The sequence below is a fragment of the Dermochelys coriacea genome, chromosome 7, assembly GCF_009764565.3.
Source record: "Dermochelys coriacea isolate rDerCor1 chromosome 7, rDerCor1.pri.v4, whole genome shotgun sequence".
NCBI lineage: Eukaryota > Metazoa > Chordata > Testudines > Dermochelyidae > Dermochelys > Dermochelys coriacea.
The window spans coordinates 90,823,793-90,844,843 of NC_050074.1; the positions used below are offsets into that span (position 1 = coordinate 90,823,793).

The 21,051-nt window shown below is 39.3% G+C and overlaps 1 pseudogene; it reads right to left on the minus strand.

The window, feature by feature from the left end:
- Window positions 1-21,051, minus strand: part of LOC119859013 — a 37,062-nt pseudogene that overhangs the window by 7,105 nt on the left and 8,906 nt on the right.

Below are 21,051 nucleotides of genomic sequence, written 5' to 3' on the forward strand. Positions count from 1 at the left end.
AACAAGACTAGGCTGTACATATAATGTAGGGTATAATAAAGGACACATTCATAGCAAGAAGACTGCAAAATATATGGTATTTAACAAATTTCCAGTAAAAATAACCAATATGACATGTCTGTTCTCTATTTTAAAAAACGTTAACATTTTGAACTTACTTTGATTCTGAGAATGAAAGCTTGGACTTGCATTAAATTGTATCAGAACGTAGAGAAAAGGTTTCTGCATTGCTCATATGTGCAATTTTGACTCACATGGTATGAAGAGGTCAGGAATTATCTAGGACTGAACTTTGTGCAGTTTTTCCTATTCAATGCTCAAAATCCCCTTAGCTGGACAAACTTCCAAGCTGGAACTTTACAATCAAAGAGCTTCTAGTAATGTAAGACCCCAAAGAATATGCTGAAGTCAGTAAGTCATGTAAGTACCAACAGGGTGAACATGTTTTTATATGACCCAATAGGAACCTTCAATGGGTGTTTAGTTACAGGAAGTTTAGAAAATTATATTTAGGATACTTTACCTATATCATTGGTTGTGATTTATAAACATTCTAAAATGAAGAGTTTATCTGGGATGTATTATTTAATGTGCAGTATTCATCCTAGTGTAAATGCATAGTTATAGTATGATAGTTTTAGTATAATATGCAAGAATCATTGTTTATAAACTTATAAACTTCAGTGACTCTTCCCTGCAGTTTACAACTAATCCAACTGGCCACCGAAATAAAATAATAGAGCTCAAATAATATTTTCTTCTCTGAGAGGTGTGTGTGTGCGCGCGTGTGTGTGTTTGTAAAGATATGTTTACACTTAAAACACTATCGCTGCACAGCTGTGCTACTATGGCTGTGCCACTGTAGCACGTCAGTGTAGACACTACCTACACCAAAGAGAGGGGCTCTCCCCTCGCTGTAAGTAATCCACCTTCCCGAGAGGAAGATGCAAGAATTCTTCTGTCAATCTAATGCTGTCTACATAGGGTCTTAGGTTGGCTTTACGACACCAGTCAAAAGTGTGGATTTTACACACTCCTGAGAGACAGTTATGCTGACCTAATTTTCTGGTGTAGAGCAGGCCTAACATCTCTGCCTATTTTTCTCTTTCCATGTCTGACCTAGTCTATCTCCATGCCATTTGCTTTTTTTCCCCCCTCTATTTCTCATTTTACTCTCTCTCGCTTCTCCTTATCTTTCTTTAGAAGGGTGCAGCTCAAAATCCTCCATGTAAGCAAGCAGAACAATAATTAAACATTAGCCATTGTGAAAGAATAGAAAAATTTAACATAATTTAATTATACTTACAGTGTTCTGAGCAGAATTCCTGGGGTTCGCACCTACAAAAGTTGCTTCAGCAACTTCTCCCTGAGGAAATGTTAGAATTTATTTTGAGAGTGGACTATATGTTATATAGTAAAATCAATGATTTAAGACATCTTTATTAACATTTCTGTATTATTTTAATAGTTGCTATTGGATTGTAGATTTTTTTTATCGTGAATTCCACTATGTACAGTGCCTTAACATTCCATCTCTCTTGTCCGCTGGATGAATTCTATTATGTGACATTAAGTTGCTCTATTAAAAAAAAGAAGGTGGGATTTTAAGGTTAAAGTACTACATTGTAGCTGCTTCCCACCTTCCACTTGCTTTTATTACACCCAGGAGTATGCAAATAAGATGACACGACCCTTGTTCTGAATATCTTATCATCTAATTTGTCAAGTATTTAAAATAATTAATCCTTATGACATTTTATCTTATTCAGATTCCAAAGCAAGTATATCAAAGGACAATCAGATTTCTGTTTCAAAACATTATAACGCAACAATTGCTACTTCACAGTGAATCCTCATTTTATGTTTAGAAAGAAGAAGATTCTCCTTCATAGAGAGATGTCAAGGGCTCTTTTTTTATTCACTGATTTTAGCTGCATTCCGTATTCAGACATTGGCAGATAGGATATCTATATCTATATTGTTGCTCTGAATAAGGACAAATAACCTTAATATAAAAACACTGATGTGATTATCCATTCTCAGAAGCACACTCTTTACTCAGTAATTCATTCATATGTGAATTTCATATTCAAGGGGCATGTTTGGTTTATTGCTATAAAGAATAAGGAAGAAAAGGAGCATTTTGACATTCATGTCAGCTATATAAACATCAGAACACTTATTCAGTTCTCATTTGCTTTTATTATAATTTTATTTCAGTTTCACTTTTTCTTGCAACTCACGCAGAGGTAAACTGAGTTGCTATCACAACCAAGCTCCAGATTACTTAGTCTAGATATCACGGGTCAGATTATGCTCTTATATATCCTGATGTAAATTTTGATTAACATCAGTGTAACCAAAAGCAGAATTTGGCCCTATGTCTCTATAGAGATCCCACACTAATTAAGAAGATGGTTAAGAATCTGACAAGTATTCAGACTAGTAGTAAATAAATGATATTTCCCCAGACAGCCTTACCACTCTGTACTGTGGTTGTACTTCCTGTAATACATCCCCAAATTTTTTATTGATTGGTGCAACGTCAGCAAGAACACCAGGTAACAAAGTCATGTTGGTTATGCTGATGAATGGTGGCTCTGGACCATTTGGCAGATCCTGAACTGTATTCTAGGGAAAAAGAACATTTGTTTAATAAGCAGAAATATTGTTTGTCAATTCTACTGTGAACAATTGTGACAAAACATCATATACAGATGATGATGTATTTCACAAAATCCAAGAAGTCAAATGTGTCTTTTTAATTAACTACAATGACTCTAATTGGCTGTAATGCCAAGAATAAGAAAGTGACCCAAAAAAGTGAGAGGGTTCTTGTTTATATGCCACTTTCAGCACCACTTCATTCTTCGATCTTATCTCCATATGACTTTACACCAAGTTGCAGCTCCTCTGTTCTTGCTCTAGCTAGCATCCTGTTCAGCCCCAAGCAAAAGCTGCAACAGCTTAAGGGCTGATCTAACGTACATGCAGCTGTCCACAGATCAACAGGGTTGTTTTAGCAGCCAGGAATTGTCAGAGTGCAGAGACTTTTCCAGCAACGCTGACATCACCCTCATGGCAGGGCCAGGAGCTGGGACACATAGAGCTACCATGCTGCTTCTGTACCAGCTGGAGATTCTGTTTACTGAAGGGAAATTCCCAGGGAGCTGATTAGGCTGGTTTCTGGTGATTTTGCACTGCCAGAGCAATACAGCAGTTAGATCAGATCAGAGAATCAGGACCATGGCATTTAAAATAATAGGATAGAAAAATTATGTAAACCTCACTTCTAAAGAATATATAAATATGAAAGTGTACACTGGATTCAAATGATCTTTATTACCGTAGCAATAGCCTTGGCCAGTCCTCTGAACAACTGAATATAAGCAGAAAGAGTGTGTGGCCCATAATGGTGGATGCTGCCTCATATCGTTGAGCCTGCAAAAGAGATTAAAAGATCACTGCATTTCTTCCACAGATTTGTTGTTGCTGCTGTTTTTATTTCTTTGTGAAAAAGAAAAATTATTCCACAGGCATCTAAACTTCAGTGAAAATTATCACTGAAAAGTAAAAACGCATGTTAAACATGTCCTGTAAACATCTTTGTCCTATATTAGAGCTATTTTGTTTACCTGGTATTCTTCATAAGTAGTAATGTAATGAGTATAAACATTGCACAAGCCTGCAATTACGACATTCATTCCCTGGGTCCCATGGGATTCAAATTCCTAAGAAAGATGGGAACAAATACACAATTACTTTAATAAATATTAAATATACAATTATATCCATCACATGTTATACTTTCTATTTAGTATTGTTGTAGCTATGTTGGTCAGAGAAGAAGGTGTTGACATTTCTGTGGTCATTAATAAGATTAATAAAAATAATATTCAGTATGATGGATGGATAACGTTCTGATTGTCACAGTGTTTCTAATCATTCTCACGGTGGCACCACACTGATAAGAGTTAGTGGTGAAATTTTGGCTCCAGTGAAATCAATTGCAAAATTCCCATTAATATCAGTGGGGCCAAGATTTCACCCATGTTTTGTTTGGATGGCCTTATTTATTGCCATATTGGGAGGTCGGGTATGCTGATTGATAGATAGGTATTAGATCAGAGGTGGTCAATCTGGCCCGCGGGACCCTCCTGCCTGGCCCCTGAGCTCCTCGCCTAGGAGGCTAGCCCTCGGCCCCTCCCCGGCTGTCCTCCCTCCCCCGCAGCCTCAGCTCACTGTGCCACCGGCGCAATGCTCTGGGCAGTGGGGCTGAGAGCTGCGGCAGAGCCCGGCCTGACCACTGCTCTGTGCTGTGCGGTGGTGTGGCTGGCTCCAGCCGGGCAGTGCGGCTGTAGTGCTGTAGTGCTGTAGTGCTGCCAATCCTACAGGCAGTGCGGTAAGGGGGCAGGGAACGGGGGAGGGGGGTTGGATAGAGGGCAGGGGAGATCGGGGTGGTGTTCAGGGGGTGGGGGTGTGGATAGGGGGCAGGGCAGTCAGAGAGTGGGGAACATGAGGGTTGAATGGGGGCAGGGGTCCCGGGGGGCCGTCAGGGGGAAAGAAGAAGGGGGGGTCATATAGGGGCAGGGGCCAAGCCACACCTGGCTGTTTTGGGAGGCACAACCTCCCCTAACCAGCCCTCCATACAATTTCTGAAACCCGATGCGGCCCTCAGGCCAAAAAGTGGCCTGCCCCTGTATTAGATATACAACTAACTTTAAAAAATACCTTCATAATATGTGAGACCAAAAGGATGTCTACACTGGAGCTGGAGATGTAAGCTCCAGCTTCAGAAGACACACCTACACTAGTTCAATGGGATCTAGCATGCTAAAAACAGAAGACTAGCCACCACGTTGCTAGTGACAGGAGGGGCCAGCCGCCCTGAGTACAATCTCATCTAAAACTCTAGGTATGTACTCAGGCAGTTAGTCAATGTCAGTCAATGCCGCTACTCATGCCGCTGCAGCTATATTTCTATTTTTGTGCACTAGGTCAATCACAGCTTGAAAGGGTAGGTCTACTCAAGTAGGAAATTACACCTTCCAGCTACACCCAAGGAACAACATCAGTATGAGGCAAGAGAATAAAGGTTCCATAAACTCTGCAATCTAGAAAAGTTCTCTTCAAGTTTTTAGCCAGTAACTTACACTTTTAATAGCTTCTCGTAGTCTCCGTCCAGACATTGTCCTGTGAAGTATTATGATAGTAATGTTAAACTCCAGTAATGTAGAGAAAGTGTGATATACTGAAGTGCAAGGTAACAGTAAAAAGTAACAGATTTTTTAGATAAAGGAAATGCAGTGGATCTAATTTACCTAGATTTCAGTAAGGCATTTGATACCGTGCCACATGGGGAATTATTAGTTAAATTGGAGAAGATGGGGATCAATATGAACATCAAAAGGTGGATAAGGAATTGGGGGAGACTGCAACGGGTCCTACTGAAAGGTGAACTGTCAGGTTGGAGGGAGGTTACCAGTGGAGTTCCTCAGGATCGGTTTTGGGACCAATCTTATTTAATCTTTTTATTACTGACCTTGGCACAAAAAGTGGGAGTGTGCTAATAAAGTTTGCAGATGATACAAAGCTGGGAGGTATTGCCAATTCGGAGAAGGATTGGGATATTATACAGGAGGATCTGGATGACCTTATAAACTGGAGTAATAGTAATAGGATGAAATTTAATAGTGAGAAGTGTAAGGTTATGCATTTAGGGATTAATAACAAGAATTTTAGTTATAAGTTGGGGACGCATCAATTAGAAGTAACGGAAGAGGAGAAGGACCTTGGAGTATTGGTTGATCATAGGATGACTATGAGCTGCCAATGTGATGTGGCTGTGAAAAAGCTAATGTGGTTTTGGGATGCATCAGGAGATAGTAGCATTTCCAGTAGGGATAAGGAGGTTTTAGTACCATATACAAGGCACTGGTGAGACCTCACCTAGAATACTGTGCGCAGTTCTGGTCTCCCATGTTTAAAAGGGATGAATTCAAACTGGAGTAGGTACAGAGAAGGGCTACTAGGATGATCCGAGGAATGGAAAACTTGTCTTATGAAAGGAGACTTAAGGAGCTTGGCTTGTTAGCCTAACTAAAAGAAGGTTGAGGGGAGATATGATTGCTCTCTATAAATATATCAGAGGGATAAATACAGGAGAGGGAGAGGAATTATTTCAGCTCAGCACCAATGTGGACACAGAACAAATGGTATAAACTGGCCACCAGGAAGTTTAGACTTGAAATCAGACCAAGGTTTTTAACCATCAGAGGAGTGAAGTTTTGGAATAGCCTTCCAAGGGAAGCAGTGGGAGCAAAAGATCTATCTGGTTTTAAGATTCTACTCGATAAGTTTATGGAGGAGATGGTATGATGGGATAATGGGATTTTGGTAAGTAATTGATCTTTAAATATTCAGGGTAAATAGGCCAAATCCCCTGAGTTGGGATATTAGATGGATGGGATCTGAGTTACCAGGAAAGAATTTCTGTAGTATCTGGCTGGTGAATCTTGCCCATATGCTCAGGGTTTAGCTGATTGCCATATTTGGGTCGGGAAGGAGTTTTCCTCCAGGGCAGATTGGAGAGGCCCTGGAGGTTTTTTCGCCTTCCTCTGTGGCATGGGTGACTTGAGGGAGGCTTCTCTGCTCCTTGAAGTCTTTAAACCATGATTTAAGGACTTCAATAGCTCAGACATAGGTGAGGTTTTTCATAGAGTGGGTGGGGTGAGATTCTGTGGCCTGTGCTGTGCAGGAGGTCGGACTAGATGATCAGAATGGTCCCTTCTGACCTTAGTATCTATGAATCTATGAATCTATGCAAGGTGAGTTGGAATCACTGTGGACGAGCATCAGTAGGAAAGGTTTGGATCACACAAGGCTCCCAAAACCTGGATGCTCTGCTGAATCTCACCTGAACTATCTGTATATTTAGAGCCAATAAAAGAATCCACCCCTTTACAACAGTTTGGCATTTAGAAATCACCATCACTATGTGGAAAAGAGACTATAAATAATTTATCAGCTACATGTGATATCATGCAGGCCCTGGCTGAGGTCTAGAATTTTCCTAATTTTGTCCATTGAATTGAAACTACATTTTCTGATGGAAAATGGTTCTGTCAAAAAAGTTGATCAGCTATAAGAATGGGAAGCTAGTTTCAACCTCAACTATAGATCAGCAACTGCTGGTCTAAAAATAGGGAAGAGGGAATCCCCATGTACCCAGTTAAAGACTGCACACATGCTCACACACACAAAAATGCACCTGCATTAGAACCTTAGAATGGACATTGACATACAGTGGCTTTATATCACATTGTACCAGTGATAAGGTAGTTTCTGGCTTTATATCCCTCCCATAAAAAATATGCATAACAAGTACTATGAGTTCTTTAGATATAAAAACTGTCTGCTTTGTTATACAAAATAAGAGTAAAAATAGTACATACGTCAGCTCTCCTGGAAAAGCAACTATTGCCAAGGACCCAATGGTAAAAAGCTGAACATCAACTATTTCAGGGTGCCATGGATAAGGTAATGAAATCTTGGAAGAAGAAGAAAAAAGAATATAGTGTTACATTTTTTTTAATAAGGACAATGAGATACAATCTGGTTTTGTTCTTTCCATATTCATAAAAATAGTGATGCAAACATTTATTTTTGTAAGAAATTTACATTGGTCTATAGAAAATTAATGCTTTGTCTCACTTTATCTTCTGTGCTACCCATGCATTAAATCATTCAACTAGAACCATATTCATTAGGAATTGACGAAACCTATTGTATTATCTAGTCTGTCTAAATGCCCATGCAACACTCTTCCCTATCCTACGTTCTTAAATGCTTTGTTCTGTTCAGTTCTAAATGATGGAAGCAATGGGTGTTCATTCCCTTCTCTTGGGACATTATTCCACAGATGTCACCATTAACAATGATTTGATTCGAAATTTTCCTGTGTTTAACTTCATCCCATTACTTCGATTTACCTACTTGACCTACTTTAAATAATTCCTCTCTCTTTCAGATACTTGTAGGCAGTGATCATATCATTCCTCAGTTGGCATTTAGCTAATCTAGTTAGTTCTTTTATGTTTTGCTCCATGGGTCAATACCTCCATGGATTTAAACACTTTGTTAATATCTTTCTGGTAATGAGGTGTCCAGAACTGTATGAAACATTCTTGGTGCAGTCTAACAACACCGTAGAGAAAGGAACCATGAGCACTCTGGTGAAAACAACATGATGCCTAGGAACTGGCAGCTCAAAAAGATATTGTTTAAAAAAAACACAAATCATATTTCAAGATCACGAGTACAATTTTCATAAGCCCCAAGTGATTTAGGAGCCTAAATCCTATTGGCGTTCAGTAAGACTTCAGTAAGATGTCTACGTCTCTTTTGAAATGGGATTAAAGATCATAATTCACTCAGACACTTTTGAAATCTTTCCCTATCTTAATTTGATGTTCACTCTCATTCCAGCTCTAAGACTACTTCCTTGGCATTACAGTATAGATGGGCTCTTTTTAGATTGAATTTTGCAGATTACATTTTTCCAGAACAAATCCCATTTTGTTATTTTCTATCCATTTTTTGTAACTGGAGCTACAAATATATAATTACATTTATATAATTAAATATTCCAGAACTTGACATACTATCCAAGCCCCAAGGTTTAAAATTTTAATGGCATTGCCCTTTTAGTCCAAAATTTCTCATCACACATTTCCACAAGTCAAAAACTCTTCTACCATGAAATTATATATTTTGGCAGGTAACCAAAGATCGAACTGCCGTTTCTAGCATCACAGTAATAATCTTTATATAAGGACAAACATTCTTGAACATTTTCTGCACTGTATTTTATCACAAAGACATGTCTCCTTCATTATGAGGCATGTATGTCTTTTCCCCCTTTTTTTAAGTTCTACAATAAGAATGTATGGAAAACACTGCTTCTTTCATAATAAAAATCCTAATAAAAACCTAATAAAAATCCTGTCTCTTTTAGTGCTTTTTCAGAATATTGATAAGCATATATTTGTGTTCCTTTTCATGTCTTTTAAAGTAAGATTCTCTTTAAAATATTAGTGTCATACGACCATTCACTGCCTTTACTTCTGCATCATTAGTTTAATTATGGCGGGAATGAAATGGATATCCTTTCTCTTGGCAGGAAAATCCAGCATAGTTAAGCCCGAGCTCTGCTCAGAGTGATATACACCAACACACTCTACCTCTCCAGTATTTAAAAGGATTGGCTTAGGTTTGTGGCACTCTTTTGTTTCATTGGATGGCTCTCCAAGCAGCTGTTATGAACAATTTCCCAGAACGGCTGGCTTTCTAGTGAACCTGTAAGTAGAAACCTCTTTTAATACAATTTCTTCAGTTTTTTCTCAGTGTATATTTGACAAAGTCTAATTCCTCACCTGCATTTCCTCAAAGTATCTACGTATCTAGGCTGGGATTTTCAGGGGAGTTTAGGGGATTTGAATCCATTCATCTTAAAATGGGATTTTGGACACCTAACTCCCATAGGTTGCTTTAAATATTCCAACTCTAACCAATCAGCATTTCGAACATGGCTGTGACCATACTATGTGGGTAGTGACCCTGAATTACAGAAATAGAAGGACCGTCCTCCTCACTGGCTTGGGAACTAATGGCAAGAGGGAGCAAATAAAGGCAGATTTTAAAAATATCAAATAAAAGCTCTAACAATAGTTAGGTAGAGGGGCAATAGGGATAGATTTGTAAATAAAGAATGAATGAGGAAGTAAAAGACATGTTCCAATTCTCACCTTCTCCAATTTCCTTATACATTGTATCCCTATCACCCACTCTTGTCTGTATTTTAAGACTGTAAGCTATTTGAGGCAGGGACTGTGTTTGCACAGTTCCATGAACAAGACCGAGAGCATTATTGCCACATAAACAATAAACCTCAGTGAACAAGATCTGCAGACTCTGTTCTTCTGCTTACCTTGTGTGAAATTCAAGAATCCCACTCCATCAATAGTACCTGCTGCAAAGCTGTAGCCCAAGGCTGGTTACATGTTTTCCCCTTAATAAAAGTATTTTAAAATTAGATACATCCAGTATATCAACTCCAGATGTAAAACCACAACATTCTACTGGAATATTTCTAATGAGGATTCCCTATCTACAGGGAGGAAATTCCCAGTACTTACTGTATGGGTTGCATTGGCTGGACAGTGACATCACTCATGTTCACCCACTGGTGAGCTGAATGGAGAGGTCCTGTTACCTCCTGGGAAGCTAAAGTATACAGTTCCTAAAACACAGGACCCATATATACTGATTAACACTGGGGTGCAAAAAACTCAAGAATATATTTTATTGAAATTAGACCCACAAAGAACTGTTAAAACAGACGCAAGACAAATATGAACTATTTTAATACAATCTCAGCTTCCTTGGGAGCAGGTGGAAGCCATTAGTCTCTCAGGTAGAAGAAATGATGTGCCTAAATCTTTGAGAACATGTTTCTGTGATCGGGTCAGGTACAGCGGCTAGCGCTTTACTAGCCAATCCTTCCCAAGCTATCAGACATGATTAGGGCATAAACAATGCCCCGCATCCCTGTCTATCTGGGACCACTCTTTGCACACCCTCTCTGTTGTTAAGTTTTACCTCTCTGAGCAGTGTTCAAGGAGCCTTTAGTGGGATTTTTTTGTGGTGTTCCTTTCTTTTCAGCTAAAAGTTCAATTTTATTCTCCTGAGATCACAGTCGTTATTTTGACCTTTTTGCTCCTTTATGATCTCTCAGCATCATCGGGCTTTCTGTGATCCAAAGCAGAGGATTCCATCAGTGTCTTTGCCTATAAGCAATAAGTAGATGGTCACTCACAACCAACCTCAATTTTCTCCTCCATGAATGAGGAGCTCAAGAGGGTGTTCCAACAGCAACTGTCCAAAAATAAGTTATACTGGAACTGAGTTCTCTAACTTTTCTGCAATGTGGCCATACCTCAATAGAGAGAGTGTCCTCAGGGATCACCTCCCTTCTTGTTCCCAGTTGCAGAGAACATCTCCTTTCCCATTCCTGAGCACATACATCTCTGTGGCAACTACAGCTATTGCTTACAGGGAAGAATAATATTTGGTATCTGTCTTGCATACCATTAGCAGGCGGAAATAAGGAGAAAAATTAGCAACCAGGTATGCAGCAAGTTTTCTGTGGACCTTCAGCAGTCCACCAACCCAGAACTCTAAATTGCAATTTCAAAATTAAATTAGGGCTTCAAATATCAAATAGGGAGTAGAGAAAGATTATACAAAATGAACCAGCTCATCAAGTACCTGGAAAAGCTCTTGTGAGGATATTCTATAAGTTAGTAACAAAAAGGAATGACTAAAATTAAGGGAACAGCAGTTGCCTCATCAAATTTTATAGTAGAAGTTTTTTTTGTTCTCTCATCTTAGATGACCATCTCATTGGGGAAATGTACCTGCTTGAAACACCTTTACCAATTCTTCAATTCTAGTTTGATCATTAGATATTCATATTCAAGATATAATTTCCTTATTTAAATTCACAATTCATTTATAATTGTTCATTAAAGATATCTTCCACAATGAGTAATTTTTTTAGGTTCATAGAACTAGTACATATGAAGTATTAATAGAAGTTATACAGATTTGATAACATTTCATGTAACCATGTGAAGTATCATTTTACTATGGTATGTATGTATATATTGAAATCCATAGTACCACCACCCACAATGGTCATATATGGCAAAAATCATTTCCCTCTAAATTAGATACACATGCAAGTCCCTAATGTACAATTAGACTAGACTATCCACTAACCTACAAATCACTGTCATTTTAGAGTAATTCTATTGCAGACACTCAAAAATGGCAATAAAAAGAAAACTGCTATAATCAAGTCTGCTGTTGTCATCAATTTACTGAAACTGTTCCAGATCCTGCAAGCTGCTGACACTGAAATCTCCAAGTGCAATGGTATTGCACTTCCTCCTGCTGCCCTTGACAAACATTAAAATAGATAGTATGGATAAAGGAGAATCCATTTCAGGTTAGAAGAAAAACGAAATCTGTGGCTTTCTTGGGTATCTCTTTCAGGAAAGAAAAGCATTTTGGGGGCATGGTTAGCTATGAAGTGGAGAAGGCCTATATTTATTGTGTTCTGACATATTACAGTGCACAATATAGTTCTAGTCTTCATAGTTTATTGTATATTGGTTCTTATGCCACCCACACCACCTAGCATCATGGTGAGGTCTCTATCTTGACTGGGCCTTTGAACATTATTGTGATGCTTCCCAGGAGCATCCGGGGCTGCGAGGCACCTTAGCATGAGGAAGCTTTGTTTATGCCAGCTAGGAGTCAATGCTCAGACTCCACTGGCTAGAGGCAACCCAAGCACTCCCCTCTAAGCCTACACAGGCCCCACTCACTACAGGTTATGAATAGGCATTCTCCAACCCCTGAGCCCTCGGAGCATCTCCCTGGAATGTCTAGCCCCTGTTCCACTAGGCACTCACAGTATTCATGGATCAACTGCTCCCAGAGGAACAATATGCCCCAGCTTATCAGTTACACTTCAGATCTCTGTTCCACATAAAATACAGCACTTAGTTTATAATGAAAACAAGTAAAAGTTTATTTAACAAAGTATAAAGATTCAAGTGATAACAAGTATTGGAAACAAATGGTTACATACAAAATAAAACCATAACACGCATTCTAGAGACTAGGCTTAATTAACAAGTTACTGTCTTGTCTAATAAAGTATCGCTCACCAGCACTTTCCAGCCAAGCAGGCTGGGATTCCTTTTTTATGAGACGAGACACACAGTCAATTTGTCTCCTAGGTGTCTCTTGGTACCCTTACATATATCAGATCAATCCACTGTCCTTGTTCAAAATAGGATACCCCCCTGCTGGTTGTTTTTTTCCTGTGGCTTTTCTCTCCTGTCACTATCATAATCTCCTGATTAGCCTCAGGCTCAAATTGCCATGCATTGTGAAGCAGACAAAACCCACTGCACAATTACCAGACAGGGAAATAAGCATCTGTTACCATCTGCCTGAAAAGAACACCCTTGAGTTCTGTTACTCTTGGTTACCAGCCTCAATAATATAATTTTCAGTATGTACACATACCTTCTTACATATTATGAATGCATACCTTTTGCAGTGATTGCAATGACTAGTGGGATACTACCTCTTGCTACTCTTTAGTGAATTATTATGCAGACTTCTGATTTAGGAGATTCTTGCAAAACCCTGTGCAACCCAGTGCCCTCTGCAAGTTGGCATCAAGAGGTTCCCAGGTCATAGCTATGACAATGCAATTAAAAAATAAATAAATACATACATAATGCAATTCCTGTAGGAAAAGGTTTGCTTCTACTAGCTGCTGTAAAATAATAAATAATAAATAATAAATAATTTATGTAAAGTGTGAGGAAAGGTTAACCTTTTGGTTCTGTTCCCTAGCTTCTGTGGCAGAAGTAGAGCCCAGCTACTTATGATGACATATGTGCCCAGTTATCCAATTTTGGAAGAGTTTTGCCAGGACTGATATTCCAGACAGTGCTGCCCAGAGGATTCAGGGGGCCTGGGGCAAAACAATTTCGGGGGCCCCTTCCATAAAAAAAAGTTAGTTTTGCCGCCCCAGGCGGCGAATAAAAAAAAAAGAGAAAGACCCAACTTGTGCCACCAAAGAAAGAAGAGGACAAGAAGACCTGCCGCTGAATTGCCACAGAAGACTGAAGTGGAGCGATTGAGCTGCCGCTGAAGTGCCACCAACGAGGAAGAGAGGGACTGAAAGACCTGCAGCCCAATTGCCGCCGAAATTGCCCCCGCCTTGTCTGCGGGGCCTGGAGCCTGGTGCAAATTGCCCCACTTGCCCCCCCCCACCAGGCAGCCCTGATTCCAGATAAGCTGTGATTCTCGGGAACCCAAGACACTGAAGGGCTACGTGAAAGGGTCATGGGTACTTGTGAGTTTGGGGGCCTAGATAGCTCTTTACAAACATTAGCTACTTAACTGTCACACCTTCTCTGTGGGGTAGGTAGGTATCATTCACATTTTACAGAAATGTACAGTGAGGAACAGAGAGGCTATGATAAAAAGATAGCATTTTCAAATGCTGGTGCCTAAAATTAGGTACCTAAATAAAAATGTGACTGCTTTGAACTTCAGACAACTTTTACTTAGGTTCATAAATATGGATCTAAGTGCACAGCTGTAGACCTACAGCCTTGACCCACATGTTTTGAGAATATCTCTAGCAAAATAAATTTCAGAAACTCACTTGTCAAAAAGAAAATGTTTACTGGCTTTTCCAATAATTGCATTTGAATACACAAGTAAAAGAGCCCAGTTTAACTTACCTTTGCTTTCAAATAGAGATTTTGTCCTATAATTTTTGTACTTTCAATCATATCACTGCCAGGACCTGCAGCCATGCACATTTTAGCCTGTTAAGGATTTTTTAAAGTAAATAATTAAACAAATGTAAACGGATAAGACATCCTTCTAGCAATATCAAGATTTTCTTGATCTGTGAATGAGGGCACAAATTATTGTGATCACTTTCATGAAAAAATCTTTGCTTTTAGAACAAAAACTAATCCATGCACCAGGTACTGTTTTATAAACTGGGACTAAATTCTGTGGCAAGATCTATGGTTTCTGAGCACACCAGTGCCGAATTTCATGGAAGACTGGAATTTCTGTGGCAACTTGCAGTAAGTTCAAAAATGGAGGATTTTGCCCTCAGTTCAGTATCCTCTGCTATTTACTGTAATATTATATTGATTTTATGCTATACCCAAACTTTCTAGAGATTCTGTATTATAGTCCAGCTGCATATTGAAAGTCATAATCTGCCTCCCTGAAATCAGCATTTTATCCATGGCACAGTGTACATCCCCCCAGCATGCTAGCAACACTATACAGCAGTGGTCTGCAAAGTGGGGTGCACAAGACCATTCATGGGGGTGCGCGGCAGGAGGAGCGCCACCGAAGGAGTGCTACTGGCATGGCGACAGCAGCGCTCCCAGACCTTTGATTCTTCAGCGGCAGCTCTTTTTTTTTTTTTTTTGCGCTTCCCTAGAGCTGGCCCTGGGGGTGCACAATCCAAAAAGTTTGGAGACCACTGCTGTACAGGATGAGTAAGTGGCAACCCCAAGGAGGCTGCCTATATGGGTAACCAGTACAGGAGAATATAGGGGCACCTTACATCCTTTTACAGCAGGATGGACCACAATCTGGCCCTATATTTGCAGTTCCATACTTAAAATCTACCTTAAAATGATATATACCTACCCCGCCTACTGGACAGTAACTGTTGGGGTTATTACATGACTCTCCTGTGTTTATGCAGTGTGGGCCTTTGATATTGGGTGATACATCTCCCAGGTTGGATGATGCAAAGGCTGCTACAAAAGATCCCTGCAAAAAGAAAATAAAGTGTTATGGCTTTTTCTGTCTCTTTCACTGATTACCATCAACCTGCGGACATCAGATGTATACTGGTGTTTCAATAAAAAAAATCCCGTCATGTAATACAAAGATGTGAAATAAACTTGAATTGCCAAAATAACAAATGCTTGTGTAAATTCCCCTAGGACTGCAGACAACATGTGCAAAATCATATCATCACTGATATCATATTCAGTTGGTAGTGATAGGACATTGGTGAAGTTTTCAAAAGTGACTAGTAGCTCTGGATGACTGAATTTTTGGGTGCCCAACTTGACTTACATTAAAAGCACCTGGTTCTCAGGAATATGCTGAGCACCTAACCCCCTAAGTCAGTGCCTCAAGTTGGGCATTCAAAACCTTCAGCACCTAAAAACCATTACTTTTGAAAATGTAGGCCCTACATTTTTTGCAGTAAAGATTTTTTAAATATTTCAAATAGAAACTTAAGGTCATTACCTTGAATTTATATATCTCTTTCACCTGAGCATCTCAAAGCACTTAACATTAATCTTTCACACATCTCAGCAATTTAGAGGTAATTAAGTATTGATATTCCCATTTTACAGATGAGGAAACTGAGGCACAAATGGTTAAGTGACTTAGCCCAAGGTCTTGTAAATTCTTATGTATAGATATTGAATTCTAGCAATCCTTGCCCTCACTTTTGCTTGACTTTCCCATTCTACCTCTTGTTTTTCACTATGATTTCTACTGACAGATTTAGCTGATGATTAGCTTAAAACGTTCTCTGTTCTGATGATTTGAGTGAGCCACTGAGCACAGAAACAGACAGCAAAATTTAGCATTAAAGGTAGCAAACTGAATGGGTGATCAAGGACAGACTACACATTTATACAATGTAACACTAATTCATCACATGCAGTATTCATCTCTTAGTTAGGAAAGTTAAGATGAATTAACTGAAGTTATTTGAGCATAAGCTTTCATGAGCTACAGCTCACTTCATCGGATGTAGCTCATGAAAGCTTATGCTCAAATAAATTTGTTAGTCTTTAAGGTGCCACAAGTACTCCTTTTCTTTTTGCGAATACAGACTAACACGGCTGCTACTCTGAAACTTAACTAAAGTTGTAATGCTAACATGCATAAGTTAAAGTGCATTAAAACTTTGTGTTAATGCTTTCATTCAAGGTCACTTTACTCTAGAATGAGAGCATCCACACAGCTTTTGAATGTGCTTTAACTTCGCAGCTTTAGTTGATTCATCTTAACTTTTCTGATAAGCCCTTACAGATGGCATATCTCACCCTCCATAACATGTCAATTTAGGGTATGTCTACACTGCAATCAGAGGTATGACTGCAGCACATGTAGACATATCCAAGATTGCTTTGGTCTACCTAGTTTGAGTAAGAATAGCTCTGAAACCTTGGCAGCAAGATTGGGATCCTGGGTTTAATAAACGTTTTTATAAAATCTAACCTCAAAAAGAAATGCTTTCATGTAGGTATGAGCAAACATTTTTTGTCTAATTTCCAACTCATTCAAACATCTTTGGTTTGAAAGTTAGACTCTATCTAATGGGTATTAGGCTTGCTTTCCAATTGTGAGGGGGGAAATGTAATAGAATAGAAAAATTCTAAGGGAAAAGAAGTGAATTCATATTCTATGCTGGATAAATAGGGCACCACTTCTGTCAGGTTTGCTTTTTAAGGCAGTTCACCTACTAGAAAAAACTTTTAAAATAGTTCCAAAGGGCTCTGAACACTTCTACTTCATGAGGTTCACCTATTTCTATTTTAAATATACATTTACATTTCAATTAAAACCTTGTCTTTTCAAAGAAATAATATGGTCCTACAGTTTTTGAATTCCAAATACTGCAGAATTCCAAGAACCTGTGAAAACCAGAAAGTGGAACTGCATAGAAACTGATGATAAAGTGAAATTGACCAAAGCCCCAGTCCTACAAAGCCCCAATCCCACTTACCCATGTGCTCAACTTTATGCGTGTGAGTAGTTCCTATTGAACCAAATGTCATTAGAAAATTGTGGGATTTTTTAAATCTACATCAAATTTTGGATCTTAACAGATCAGCATGTCCCTTGAAATCTAAATAAATGCTGTCAACTGCTATTTTGGGAAGCAATACATAGTCAGCAATTGCCTTGTAATTTCTCTTTTCTATAATAGGAAAAAATAGATGGTAAAATGTATGATACATCTCTACGGTGCATCTGCAGTATTTGTCCTGCTGTTTACGATCACGGTTTGAATAAGACTGCGTCTATCCATAAAAGACATTTTATTGGCCCTTTTTTATTTATGTTTTATCCCCCACTCCTCAGGATAGCCATAATATAGTCCAACCTCTCCAGGAAGTAGTCCTTTATTCTTCTCTTGTTCAAAGAGGTAAGATGCATAGCCCACGTTGTCACTATTTACGAGAAGGTTTGTGTTGTTCATGCTGACGGGATGAATTGCAAACCAGCTAATAAACAATCAGAAAACAAATATTAAAGGAAATGCATTCACTAATATTAGTTATAGCTGACCTACTGGTATCTTTCCTCTTGGGAAAAAAAGCCAGTTAGTCATTTGGAGCTATATCAGCAAATGTTGAGTTGCTGCCCCCTCTTCCCTCCTCCATCTCTCAACCTTCACTTGAATACAGACATCTGATTAAAATCTACCTTTAACTACAGCCAGCTGTCATGCTCAAAAGCTTGGGAAAGTCCATTCTTTCCCTACTACCAAAGAGTACTCCAAATTCATGAGACCTTGGGGACCAGTGTAGCTGGCCCAGCTTGAGGCTGTTGTGAGTTGCTTCTCAGGAATAGATCAGTGCCTGATGGCTTGAGGATCAGGGTGAAGTGTGGCCCCAGTCCCCAAGCTGCAGACTGCTGAGGATATAGCACAATATCATTTCTTACTAGATTTGATATACTAGTAACTAAAATAACCTGTGATCATGTAACCCACACACCTTCTCGGTTCGGTGCTTTGTTCCCTCTAGTGGCACCAAGACCACTTGGAAATTAATGAGTCTGCTACAGCCTTAGCTCAGAGCCATGTGGCTTTTAGCTCATGCAGTAGAGACTCATGTACTAAGGTTCCGAAGTCCCAGGTTTGTGAGCTACACACATACACAGTAACATGACATCCTAAAATGTACCAACAGAAAGGAGGCAAAATTACATTTGTTGCTTCATCCTGAACTTTTGTCTTTCCTGACTTTTGTGAAATTAGAAGTGCATCATTAATTTAGTCAGTTTTTTGCATTTGATTTCCTTCTCTTTTTTTAAGAGAAAAAATAGAGGTGTAAAAAATAAAGGCTCCCTGTTCTATAACAGATGTCAGCTCGCCAAAGAATAGAATGACAGGCTAAAGGTCTCATCCGAAGCCATTGCAGTCCATGGTAGTCTTTCCATTCACCCCAATGGACTTTGGATCAGACTCTAAGTGCACAGCTAACACATTTATATTGCACTATTCTGATTGTACATGAAACAACTTCCATTGTTTTCCCATGGAAGCTTAAAGTACATCAGCTCCATGTCATTCATTGACACAGCTTGCCATCCTCTTTCCCCAGAGCAAATCAGCTTCCCCTTGCTTAAAAGCTAATAGGCCCCTAGTGTCCACTGTGTATTTCACTACCTGTGGTCATATGCTCACTGTATCTTTGAACGTCTGACTGCACATGCTTACTTCTGCATTTTCAAATATTCATAATTTTGTTAGATTCAGTTTTTCCCCCCCAAACTTAAAAGCACATACTGGTCATTGAGCTCTGTTTACATGCCAATTCCTGGAGTTGTTCCCACAGACAAAAGATGGTCACAATGGGAAAGTGCACTTTGTCCCTTTTTGTCACTTAAAAGTGGCTTAAGCATTTTGCTCACAGAAAGAAGAAAAAGCAAGTCCAAGCACAGAAATTTCAACTCAAAAGGTGAAAGTTAGGAGAATTATAAAAGAGGAGTTTGTAATGCAAATTGTCTTTCAGCTTTAGGCTCAGTAATTGCCACCAGTTTCATGTAGTAAAGAGGTATATTATAAATTAACAATGTTTATTAATATGTCTGCATCGTGATATTTAATGCAAGGAGGTGTTATATGGCACCTTGTGACATGTGATATGAATGCATACAAAATCTTGCAAAATAACAAGGTTTATTCCATGTTACAAACTGCCTAAGTAACAAACCTTTCCCCCTCACCTATAGAGTGCACAACTGTGTGCAGCAGGGTGAAAAAGAGGTACAAAAATCCCCCTGCACAGTAAAGCTTCAGGTCCCTTGTGACAGAGCTGGACCCCACTCAGCTGTTCATTCCCTGGGCTAAATGGGAAAGTTCAAAAGTTGGGCAAGTATTGCAAGTTTTGTTATTTGTGTACCTGGCCTTGACTTCTGAACTTTGTACAGCCAAACACTCAGTTTCAAATCGCTTAATAGAAAATGAGTTACTGACATGCACTATTTTACATGATATCTCAGCATATGAAGTCAAGGCCTTAGTGAGACAATGGCATATTTTACACAATATATGAGATATTTTATTGAAATAGACACAAGAAGAAAGATCCTCATCCCCTGCTCCAGCCCCTTTGCATTGGGTAAAAGGGCCAGAGTAGCATAAAGTGACCCTAAAAGCCCTGCATCCAGCTAAGGGAGGATTCCCTTGGTGCAGTTGCTAAGGGGGAAAGACAGCTGTGGAGCTGCTTTCCATGGACTACTTCACAAGCCCTGATGTAGGGAGTGCACCAGTGGCACGGCCACAGCACATTGCACTGAGGAAATCCTGGGCAGTGCTGCAGCCCATGAGGCAGCCTGGGGAGGTGGCCGTAACTTAAATAGGTAGGGTGCAAAGGTGGCTTAAAGCTACCTTAGCCTCCACTGCCCTTGGTCTATGAGAGGGATTTGAATGAATGACTTCAAGGAGAAAGGTTATCATGGGCATTTTTGATGACTACAAAGAACACAATCAATAGACAAGACAAGTTTGGGGGCATAGCTTATTTTTAGTGTTTGAGAGTGAATTTTACTTTTGGATTCAGTACCTGAGAAGGCCTAGCTCCTGTCCATTTACATCTACCATCTTCAGTACCACCATTTCTTTGTCTGTGTTTGATGAATACCTGGACAACAAAACAGAGAAATCACTTTAGTGCCACAACCAACATCATGACCTGTAAATGACTCTGTTATATGCCAAACAAGAAAATGAATTGAGATCATCAGTTTCCAACTGCTATATTTACAAGGCGCTTTGGTAAAAAGCTGCTGAATTCAATGACAAAAATCACATTCCGTATTATGTGCAGCTTGCCTGAAGAAAACTGAACTCTCATTTTGCTGTGAGATAAAACTATTTTCTACAAAGCCTGTAGATATTGCTTTCCATTTTTGTCACTATCTAACCAAAATTTGAATTTATAACAGTGACATGTTTTCTAAATGAAACATAGAGGCCAGATTCTCAGTTACTGTTTTTCTGCACTCAGGGCAGGAATGGAATGGGGAGTGACAAAAATGAGTGACTTGTAGGTCCCTTTGGGCATCCCATATTCTGTGGCAATTGCAGGGGTGGGTGGGCAG